Below are 11,857 nucleotides of genomic sequence, written 5' to 3' on the forward strand. Positions count from 1 at the left end.
TCTGGTCATACTCAACCCAATAAGCCATCTTCCTAGATGTTGACCTCCAACTCAAAGATGGCTATATCAGTACCTCCATCCATATCAAAACTACTAACCACGCAATACCTCCATTTCAACAGCTGTCACCCGTTTCATACCAAGAAGTCCCTTCCATACAGCCTAACCACCCGTGGTCATCGCATCTTCAGTGATGAGCGGTCCCTCTTGAAATATACCGAGGGGCTTGCTTCACAGACCATAATTATCCTCCCAACCTCATACAAAAACAAATCACCCATGCCTTACCTTTCCAGTCTCCCACCATCTCCCCAAGTCCCACCATCAGGCCAGGGTTTCCGCTACCTCTCGCCGTGCCCTGAAATGAGAAATTTCCTGCCCACTATCCTTCTCACCCCTCCCAAAGCGGTATTCCGCTGTTTGCCAAACCTACACAATATACTCATCCATCCCTACACAACCCCTGCTGTTCACCAAAACTACACAATATACTCGTCCATCCCTACACAACCCCAGCTTCCAACCCCTTACTGCATGGCTCATACCCCTGTAATAGATCTAGATGCAAGACCTGTCCCATACATCCTCCCACCACCACCTACTCCAGTCCGTCACTAATATCACCTATCCCATCAAAGGCAGAGCTACCTGTGAAACTAGTCACGTGATCTACAAGCTAACCTGCAACCACTCTGCTGCATTCTATGTGGGCATGACAACCACCAAGCTGTCTGTCCGCTTGAATGGCCAACGACAAACTGTGGCCAAGAAACAAGTGGACCACCCTGTTGCTGAGCACACTGCCAAACATGACAGTCTTTTTGTTATGCCTCTCTGTGACTCAGGCAAGTCAGTGGCAGTGCAGTGCAGTGCAGTGCAGTGAGTGGCAACTTTCCTTTTCATAATTTTGTTGCATTCCATACTGGATTTTCCATTGCTTGATTTTAATGAAATTGCTTGCTTATGGACTATTGTCTCAGTTATGCAACTGGATTTGTGTTTGCCTATCAGAAAAGTCACAGTTTGTAGGAAGTGTCGGAAAGTCACTGAGTAAAACAGAAGATATTCCTGGCATTCCCCAATGTAGTGTTATAGACTCTCTGTTGTTTCTTATACACATAAACAATTTGAGAGACAATGTGTGAACCATCTTTGGTTGTTTGCAGATGATGCTGTCATTTATCATCTAGTAAAGTCATGACAAGATCAAAACAAATTGCAAAACGATTTAGATATCTGTATGGTATGAAATTTGGCAATTGACCCTAAATAATGAAAAGTTGAGGTCATCTGGATGCTAAAAGGAATCTGTTAAACTTTGGTTACATGATGAATCAATCAAATCTAAAGGCTGTAAATTCAACTAAATACCTCTAAATTACAACTACAAACAACTTAAACTGGAAGGTGAACCAAAGACTCTGTTTCATTGGCAGTATACTTAAAAGATGCAACATAGACTGCCCATACTACGCTCATCCGTTCTCTTTTGTAGTACTGGTGCGCGGTGTGGGATCCTTACAGATAGGAATGAGAAAGTTCAAAGAAGGGTAAGCACATTTTGTATTATCATGGACATGATATGGGATTTGTGGTGGATATAATCAAAGCAAATGCGTTTCTTGTTGCAGCATGATCTTCTCAAGAAATTTCAATTACCAATTTTCACCTCCGAATGTGAAAATATTTTGTTGACACAGACCTACATAGGGAGAAATGATCAAATAAGAGAAATCAGAGCTCGCACAGACAGATATAAATGTTGATTTTTTTCTGTGCACTGTTCAAGGGTGGAATATATGAGAATTTGTCCCATGGTCCGTAATGGATCAACGGAGATTAATATTATTGTGAAGGTGGTTTGATGAATCCTCTGCCATGTACTTACCTGTGATTTGCAGGGTAGTTATGTAGATGCAGATAATGTGATGGTTGCAGTCAATGAGTATTTTGCAGTTTGACTGAACCTATTATTCCACTGGGAGGAAAAAGCTGGAGGATCAATGGAGACTACATCAAGGAATAAGGTGAATTGTTTCTTTAAAAAAAATCTTGCTATATTACTAGACTTATGAAACCATCCTCAAATGTGGCAAAAACACTTCTTACTGTTCACATTTTCTGTATAAATACTTCCTTTACTGCAGCTTTTTAGCTGCAGAAGATAACTCTGTAAGATAATAGGGAGTGAAAGTATGCAAAATAAGCCAGCAGTTTCCTGTTCAGGTCAACACAATGAAAGACGCTTCTAGCCGCAAAACACATTTACTAGTTTTTCTGTGTTGGCTCATTTTGGCTAATTTTACACGCAGTGTTTCCTTTAATGTGTGACCGTTGATGACTATTTTTGCCACCAGTAGGTCATTCTTATTTTTTATTTGTTTGAAACTTCATTACATCTGTCGTCATGAGATTAAGACTTGCTGTGATCTGGGCTGTGTCCTGTCTGGCTGAATTTGAACCTGTGGGCAGTGTGCTTTTCTCATCAGCAAACGAAACATGTTCAGAAAAATGTTGCTAAGCAATTGGAAAATCATTTATGTCGGTCAGGAGTAACAAAAGACCAGATAAAAAGTGTTAACATCTGTGTCCCACTGAGAAAAATACAATTAATCCATGCGACATGGATGTTACAACATAATAAGCTACTGTATATACTTTCATGGTACATGCAATCAAAGGTCTTGGCAATGTCACAAAGTATACTAACAGTCTCAGTATAGTTGAGGTCTTTTAGCTCCATCAGAAATTTATTTGTAAGATGACGTAGAATTTTCTCTGTGAAGCATTGAAAGGCAAACTGAGAGGCAGCGAACAAATTGTACTGTGGAAATTATTCAGTACATTTTTACATGCCTTACCAAACAGTGTGCATCGTTAGTTACAGTTAGTTGTACAATATTTGTTTGTTATTATCAAAATGTAATGTATTGAGGCTGTCTACCTTGAGGAAATTAGTCTGGATGCTAGTGTATACGGGACCATCCATTTAAAAAGAAGGAAGGAAGTCATTAAGAAATGGAGCATGTAATGTAACAGACCAGTGTAGGATTTGATCCTTTATGTTTACTGAAATACTCAATTTCAGATTTTGTCAGTCATTGTTTAATGTTCTAATAAAGTGCAAATGCTATCAAACTCAAAAGTATGTAGTTATTTTTAATTTGTCACATAAAAGTTTTCTTTCTGCTAAATTGACACAATACATCAAACATAAAACAGTCAAAGTTGCAAAGTTATTTTTATTTACACTACTGGCCATTAAAATTGCTACCCCAAGAAGATGATGTGCTACAGACGTGAAATTTAACCGACAGGAAGAAGATGCTGTGATATGCAAATGATTAGCTTTTCAGAGCATTCACACAAGGTTGGCGCCGGTGGCGACACCTACAACGTGCTTACATGAGGAAAATTTCCAACCAATTTCTTATACACAAACAGCAGTTGACTGGCGTTGCCTGGTGAAGCGTTATTGTGATGCCTCGTGTAAGGAGGAGAAATGCGTACCATCATGTTTCCGACTTTGATAAAGGTTGCATTGTAGCCTATCGCGATTGCGGTTTATCATATCGCGACACTTCTCCTCGCATTGGTCGACGTCCAATGACTGTTAGCAGAATATGGAATCGGTAGGTACAGGAGGGTAATACGGAACGCCGTGTTGGATCCCAACGGCCTCGTATCACTAGCAGTCGAGAGGACAGGCATCTTATCCGCATGGCTGTAACGGATCGTGCAGCCACGTCTCGATCCCTGAGTCAACAGATGGGGACGATTGCGAGACAACAACCATCTGCACGAACAGTTCAACGACATTTGCAGCAGCATGGACTATCAGCTAGGAGGCCATTGCTGTGGTTACCCTTGATGCTGCATCACAGACAGGAGTGCCTGCGATGGTGTACTCAACGACGAACCTGGGTGCACGAATCGCAAAACGTCATTTTTTCGGATGAATCCAGGTTCTGTTTACAGCATCATGATGGTCACATCCATGTTTGGCGACATCGCGGTGAACACACATTGGAAGCGTATATTCGTCATTGCCATACTGGTGTATCACCCGGCGTGATGGTATGGGGTGCCATTGGTTACACGTCTCGGTCACCTCGTTTGCATTGACGGCACTTTGAACTGTGGACGTTACATTTCAGATGTGTTATGACTCGTGGCTCTACCCTTCATTCGATCACTGCGAAACCCTACAAAAAAATGGTTCAAATGGATCTGAGCACTATGGGACTTAACAGCTGAGGTCATCAGTCCCCTAGAACTTAGAACTACTTAAACCTAACTAACCTAAGGACATCACACACATCCATGTCCGAGGCAGGATTCGAACCTGCGACCATAGCGGTCGCGCGGTTCCAGACTGAAGCGCCTTTAACCGCGTGGCCACACTGGCTGGCGAAACCCTACATTTCAGCAGGATAATGCACGACCCCATGTTGCAGGTCCTGTACGGGCCTTTCTGGATACAGAAAATGTTTGACTGCTACCCAGGCCAGCACATTCTCCAGATCTCTTACCAATTGAAAACGTCTGGTCAATGGTTGCCGAGTAACTGGCTCGTCACAATACGTCAGTCACTACTCTTTATGAACTGTGGTATTGTATTGAAGCTGCATGTGCAGCTGTACCTGTACATGATATCCAAGCTCTGTTTGACTCAATGCCCAGGCGTATCAAGGCCGTTATTACGGCCAGAGGTGGTTTTTCTGGGTACTGATTTCTCAGGATCTATGCACCCACATTGTATGAAAATGTAATCGCATGTCAGTTCTCCCAGTTCTAGTATAAAATATTTGTCCAATGAATACCCGTTTATCATCTGCATTTCTTCTTGGTGTAGCAATTTTAATGGCCAGTAGTATAAAAAGAACGCATTTCACTGTTGTTAGCCATCACCAGATTATAAGGTGTTTGCAACTGTGACTGTTTTATTTTCAATACATAACAATGAAAACTGGTTGCTGTATCAACCAGCCAATGGTGGAGAGGAATGAATACTGCAAGCTGACACAACATTAATTTGTTTAATAGGATATTCAAATTGGTTATTTCAAAAGCAACTTTTGTAAAATGTTAAAACACCTAAATAAGATTCAATGAAAATATGATATTAGTAATCATAATCATCATGTAATTAAAATATAAGTTAGAATCAATCATGTGCAGTTATTAAAACAACATACTGAATTAATTTATGTACTGAAATGAATGCCTGTCAAAATCTTGATTATGTGAGACATTTTCTACAGTTTTGTAAAACATAATGTTTTACCTCAAAATTTGTAAAATGCACATCTTTTAATTACAAGTATAATTACGTAAGCATTTCAAGAGTGGATTTGTAAAATTGCATTGTCCTGTATTTACATACAACATGGTGGCTAGGTCTATCAGATCAGTACAGCTTCAGTTTCTTCAAGTCATGCCTGTACCCAGTTTTGTGGTGATTTTAAAAGAACAAATGAAGAAGTTTTATATTTAATTGGTGCAACAGGAATAAATAAAAGAAAGTCAAATAAAATAGTTGTTGGGTTATTAATTTACATGCAAAAAATGGAGGTCTTAATTACCCAACACCCCAGACGTTAAGTACATTATTTAGAAATTAATTTCTTCCTATGTTACCATTTAATGAAATTAACTCTCAGTGACATACATCAGCTTGCTGTTCCTGTCACATCATATGAAAACCTCAAACTCAAATTTTTGCTAATATCAAATAATGATTATTATTATTTGCCCACTGTCAATCAGATGGTGATGTTAGAAAGTACAAACTCATATCTTGGCAAATTGCCCATTTGCTTTTTAAAGGAGCCATCCCAACAGTTGCCTTAAGCGATTTAGGGAAACCTAATTCTGGATGACTGAAAGAAGATTTGAATCACTGTTCTCATGAAAGTAAGTATAGTGCATTAACACTGTGCGACCTCATTCTGTACCAACCTCTTAGTCTGCCACTGTGGCAACACTGGTGGTGTAGGTTCTGATGCAGAGTCAACTTGCTGTTGAAGCACAGTATTGTGTTAACTGGAGAATCCTCAGGCAACATAAAAAGCTTTTAACTTTAATATGATTCTGGATAGGACACTGCGTGTTGGAGTACAGGTTGTTCACTTTTTAATTGAAGATGTTGAAATATCTCGAGAACATCACATCGGATCACAAAAAGCTGTAATTCCAGTTTATTTGCCTTGGAGAGGGACGTCAAATGATACCACACTCGACCTGTCACCCCACACTGTGTGTGGGTGGCAACTTTGATATCTTCAATGGAAACCCCAGTTTTTATTTCAGATTACAATTCTACGATAAAATCTACATATATTTTGTCCGATCCATCTTCTTCATTTTGTCACAGATGGTACTGTAATCAGAGGTCTAGAAATGGGTCACAATCATAATTTATGATATGCTACTCAATGGCCCTTGAATATCCAATGGCAAGTGGGTCACCTCCTCCGAGCTGTGAGAGTAGGACAGGCAAATATTTCATAAGTTCTAATTGGAAATCCCCTTTGCAACAACACATCAAACAGGGAACTACTCAACACACCACCGCAGCCATGTAGCAAACTATTATGTATGTGTACAGGCAGTACTCTGCGACCAGAGCTCACATATTGTGCAGATGTAGAACAGATAGGGGTTCTAAACATTACAATACGTGCACAGCATTTGTTGCCTGTACACCTATCTGTCATTTGCAGAACAGATGTGCAAGTGGATGATGAATTTTGCAACCACAGAAGAAAAAATGTAGAAGAAATGTTGAGGCTGCTGTTGCCTTGCATTTTCCAGAGAAAGCTCGCTCTCAGTCATTCTTTTACAGTGCTGTGAACGCCTTTGTGTGTGTTGGCACCATACAGACCAGCAAAAGGAAATGTAGCAAATGTGTGACAGGAGAAACTAATGAAATAGCTGTACTAGTGGCAGTGAACAACCCACAGATAAGAACCCGGCAGTTACACCAGGATTCCGGGATGTCTATACGTAGCATTGTCATAATACTGCTTCATAATTAAGTATCAACCATACCACGTGCCACTGCATCAAGATCTTCATGGCACCAGTTTCCATAACCGGGTAGTGTTTTGTGAATGGGCACGTCAACAAATGCAAATGACCCCCATGTTCTTTACAGAGACTACATTGAGAAAATATGGTAGCATTACTGGAGTGTAGGCAATCTCCACTGGTTACGGAAAGCTGACCATTGACATCTATGGTCGGTTAACACATGGTGTGACATCATCGGGAACAAACTCATTGGTCTGTAATTTATCAACAGCATGTTGAATAGACACAAATATTGAATGTTTTTGGAACAGGACCTACTAGTACCACAACAGGATTTTGCCCTGGATGTTCGACAATGTATCTGGTTTCAGAATGACGGTTGCCAAACGCTTTACACAATTGAAACACAGGAGGTATTGGACTGTGTTTACTCTGGTCGCTGGATCAGCAGAGGTGACCCTATTAATTGGCCCACTAGGTACTGGATTTGATGTCACTGGATTTCTTTCTATTGGGATATTTAAAAGTTAAGGTGTACTAGCAAGTGCCAACAGGCTGTGAAGACTTGATCGACTGCATCAGAAACGCCTGTGCTGACATTCCCCCAGATGTGTTGTGTCCTGTGTATGGTCATTTGAAAAGCAGATCACTAAGTTTATTGAAGGTGGGGATATTACGTTTGAACACGTAGTCTAATTGGGAAAGTAGAGCAGCATTTGCCTCGGGCCACAGTCACAGTGGCGCATTGAGTAGTCCCCTGTTCGATATGTCAGAGGAATACCACATTGCAAATGGGGTTTCCATTTAGAAGTTATGAAATACTTGCCTGTCCTATCCTTGCAGCATGGAGGTGGGGTCCCACATGCCATTGGACGGACATTTGAGGATTAGATTAGATTCAGTTTTTGTTCCTTAGCCCCAAAAATGAGATGATTCTCATGCGTGTGAAAAGTATACCTAAAAACATACAACATTTGAATATAATACTTACTACCCTGATCATTTGTCAGGAGATTGTCGAAATAGGTGAATACAATTTGGTAAACTGGAACAGCTAATATTTACAGAATTAACATACTGTCAGAATGAAACACTGTTACGCACTATTAATAAATTTGTCATACACAAAATACCTAATCTTGACTGTTGTGACCATGTGCTGTCAAAACTGAAATCTAAGAGATATTTTTACTTAAGCTGGCTTAACAGTCTCTGTTAAGATAATCATCTATGGAGTAGGATGAGTTGTCTATCAAAAAAATCTTTCAAACTTTGTTTAAACCATGCTTTACCTGAAACCAGGTTTTTAATGGTTGCTGGCAATTTATTGAAAATGTGTGTTCCTGAATATTGGACCCCTTTTTGGGCTATGGTTTGTGATTTTAGGTCTTTATGTAGATTGTTCTTATTCTTAGTATTGATATTATGTATTGAGCTATTGGTTGGAAATAGAGATGTATTACTTGCAACAAATTTCATTAAGGAATAAATACACTGAGAAGCAGTGGTTAGAATACAAAGTTCCTTGAATTCTTCATGATGTCCTTGAATTTACACCACAAATGATTCTTACCACACACTTTTTCACCCTAAAAACTTTTGCTTGGTTTGATGATTTGCCCCAGAATATGATCACATATGACATAATAGAATGAAAGTAAGCAAAGTATGCAAGTTTTCTTATATTTATATCTCCTACATCTGACATCATTCTCAAGCCAAATACAGACTTGTTTAGGCACTTAAGCAATTCTGTGGCATGCCCTTCCCAACTAAATTTATTATCCAGTTGTAATCCCAGAAATTTAACAATGTCAATCTCTTCGATCTGTGTGTCTTCATATGTTATACACATGCTGGAAGGAAATCTCTTACAGGTTCTGAACTACATATAGTGGGTATTCTCAAAGTTAAGGACAATGAATTAGCTTTAAATCACTTGTTAATGACAGTGAAAATTTGATTAGCAGCTATTTCTAAATCTGTACTTGACTTGCTGCTTATTGCAGTGTTTGTATCATCAGCAAACAAAACAAATTTAGCATTTGGCAATGTATCAGATGAGAGGTCATTAATGTACACAAGAAAAAGCAATGTACCCAAGATGGAACCTTGAGGAACACCACATGTAATTAATTCCCAGTCAGATGAAGACTGACTGCTTACTGCACAGGTAATTCGCAATGACTCCCTTTGTTTCCTGTTAGATAGATAAGACTCAAATCATTTCACAGCACTGCTGGTGACACCATAATATTCTAATTTACTTGAGAGAATGCTGTCGTTCACACAGTCAAAGAAATCCAAAGTGTGACTTGCACAATATATTATTTGCAGTCAGATGCTTAAGGAGATGCTTGAACACAAACTTTTCAAATATTTTTGAGAAAGCCGGCAAAAGTAAAATTGGTCAATAGTTTGATGGTATCTCTTTATCCCCCTTCTAGTAAAGAGGCTTAACTTCAGCATATTTTAGCCAGTCTGGAAATGTTCCACTGAAAGAGATTGATTACACAAATAACTTAAGATAGAACTCAACTCACATGAGCACTCTTTGATTAACTTTGTTGATATGTTATCATATCGACTGGAATTCTTAGATTTTAAGGATTTTATGACGGATGCTACTTCTCTGGGAGACATGTTATTTCCATTTCACTGAAGTTATTTTTAAAGACTGGTCTCAGATACTTCAAGCTGTCAGTAACAGAACTGAAGTAATTGTTTAAGAGGTTTGCAACACTACATGTACTTGTTACCAAAGTCTCATTTATTTTTAGTGCTATCTGTTCCTCTTCGTTTTTGGCCCCAACTGTCTCTGTCTTCACTGTATCCCACACAGTTTTTATTTTGCTGCTTGATGTAATTATCTTTTTCTCATAATAAAGCTGCTTCGATTTCTGGATTACAGTAGAGCGTCGATTATCCGAAGTAATTGGGGGACATGGGCGTTCGGAAAACTGGTTTGTTCGGATAATTGAACTGTACATGTTTATTTGCCAAAAAGATGTCCTGCACAGTAAATTTATTCATAAAAACAGGCATCTCTTTTAATATTACAAAGTAACATACAAAGGCAACTTCAGTAGGAATATACAGTAATAATCTCGTACTTGTCCCTCAAAGAAAGGAGAACACGTTTACGTTTAAGCATTTTGCATCGTCAAGTTCACTTCTTCACGCAGCAGCACACAAGTGGTCGTAACAGAGAACAGAAGGTGACTGTTTGCACCATGAGAAGCTCTTCTTGGGGGCGCGCAATCCTACAAACTGCGTGGAGCGTCACGCCTCAAGTCTGGCGCAGCTGTTGCTGTGAACAGCTTTGATACTGCCGCTACTTCTACTGCCAGTGCCAAGCCGACAGAAGTGTGCTGATGGTTGAAACACAGCAACTGGCGGCTTGGCCGGTCAGCAGTGCCTTGTGAAGGCCCCATTAGAAGCAATGTTCCGCCAGCAGTGTCCCAGTGCGGCGACTACTGTGGGAAACTTGGTTTGGGAGTGAAGGGGATGATGGATGATAGGGTGGGAGAGTAACAGGTGCGAGCGAGTACACAGTTCGGTTAAGCGGTCGTTCGGTTGACCGACGTTCGGATAATCGACGCTCTAGCGTACTTGCTTCAATATTTTGCTGTATTCTTTGTAATACATTACAATTCTAACATCAGAGCTGTTCGTTGATAGTAGTCTCCTTTTTGTCCCACATGATATCTTTATTCCATGTGTAATCCATGGTTTATTTTTTGACTTCTGTGTGATTTGAGTTACCTTTAGGGGAAAACGGTTTTCAGAAGTGGAGGTAACTTTATTAATGAACACTTTGTATTTTACATTTGAGTCAGAAATATTGTATACATCTATCCAATTCATGTCTTTGAGCAATTTCCTGAATTTCTCAATCTTTGACTTATTTTATTACCCTGCTGTACTCAGATTTAATAGATTTTTTATCCTGAGAAGTTTCAACATTTAACACAAGATACTGCATGTCATGATCAGATAGCCCATTTACTATTGGTTTTGTGATATGCCTTTTTTCCCTAGATTTGTCTACAGAGGTAATATCAATAGCAGTCTCAGAGAATTTACATATCCTAGTAGCAAAGTTCACAGTAGGAGCTAAATTGAATGGTAGTGTTACTGACTGCAATAATTATTCACCAGAGGGCTGACTGTGGGCAATTGAGTAGCTTGTGAATTACAATTGTGTACCCATTTCTATTCTTCATGATTGTGTGCCCATTTCTATTCCTCCAATTACAGTACCATCTCTGGCGAAACAAAGAAAATGCCTCAGACAAAATGTATGAAAGTTTTGCCATAGAGTCATAACCTGCAATAAAAACTGGGGTTTACCATTGAAGAATTTAAGTTGCCACCCACAACCCACGCTTGGCGTGGGGTGGGATGGGGGGTCGAATGTGCTATCGTCGGATGTCCCCTTACAAGAGAAATAAATTGGAATTATAGCTTTTCGATCCAATGTGTAGTTTTCAAGATACACTCTTTGTCTTCAGTTAAAATTAATATCTCCTTCTCTGGTGACAGTGCTTCTCAAAATTTGATGTTAGATTTTGCTAGAATGTTTTCTGTTTGCTGGATGGAGGGCAGCTCATTATTTTGGTGAAGACTTGATCATCGTTCTTATGACAGATTGGTGTATGTCAGCAATATTCTAAATTTTGCTTTTAACTTCCACATCATACCTAAAGTGACAGGGAATGTTTGGTTTTTGTCAGCAGGATTTCTCTAACCAGCCACATATGGACTACTCACTATTTCAAGCTCTTTCATATGATTCTGTAGCACTGAACATTTTCTTTTA

The sequence above is a fragment of the Schistocerca nitens genome, chromosome 4, assembly GCF_023898315.1.
Source record: "Schistocerca nitens isolate TAMUIC-IGC-003100 chromosome 4, iqSchNite1.1, whole genome shotgun sequence".
NCBI lineage: Eukaryota > Metazoa > Arthropoda > Insecta > Orthoptera > Acrididae > Schistocerca > Schistocerca nitens.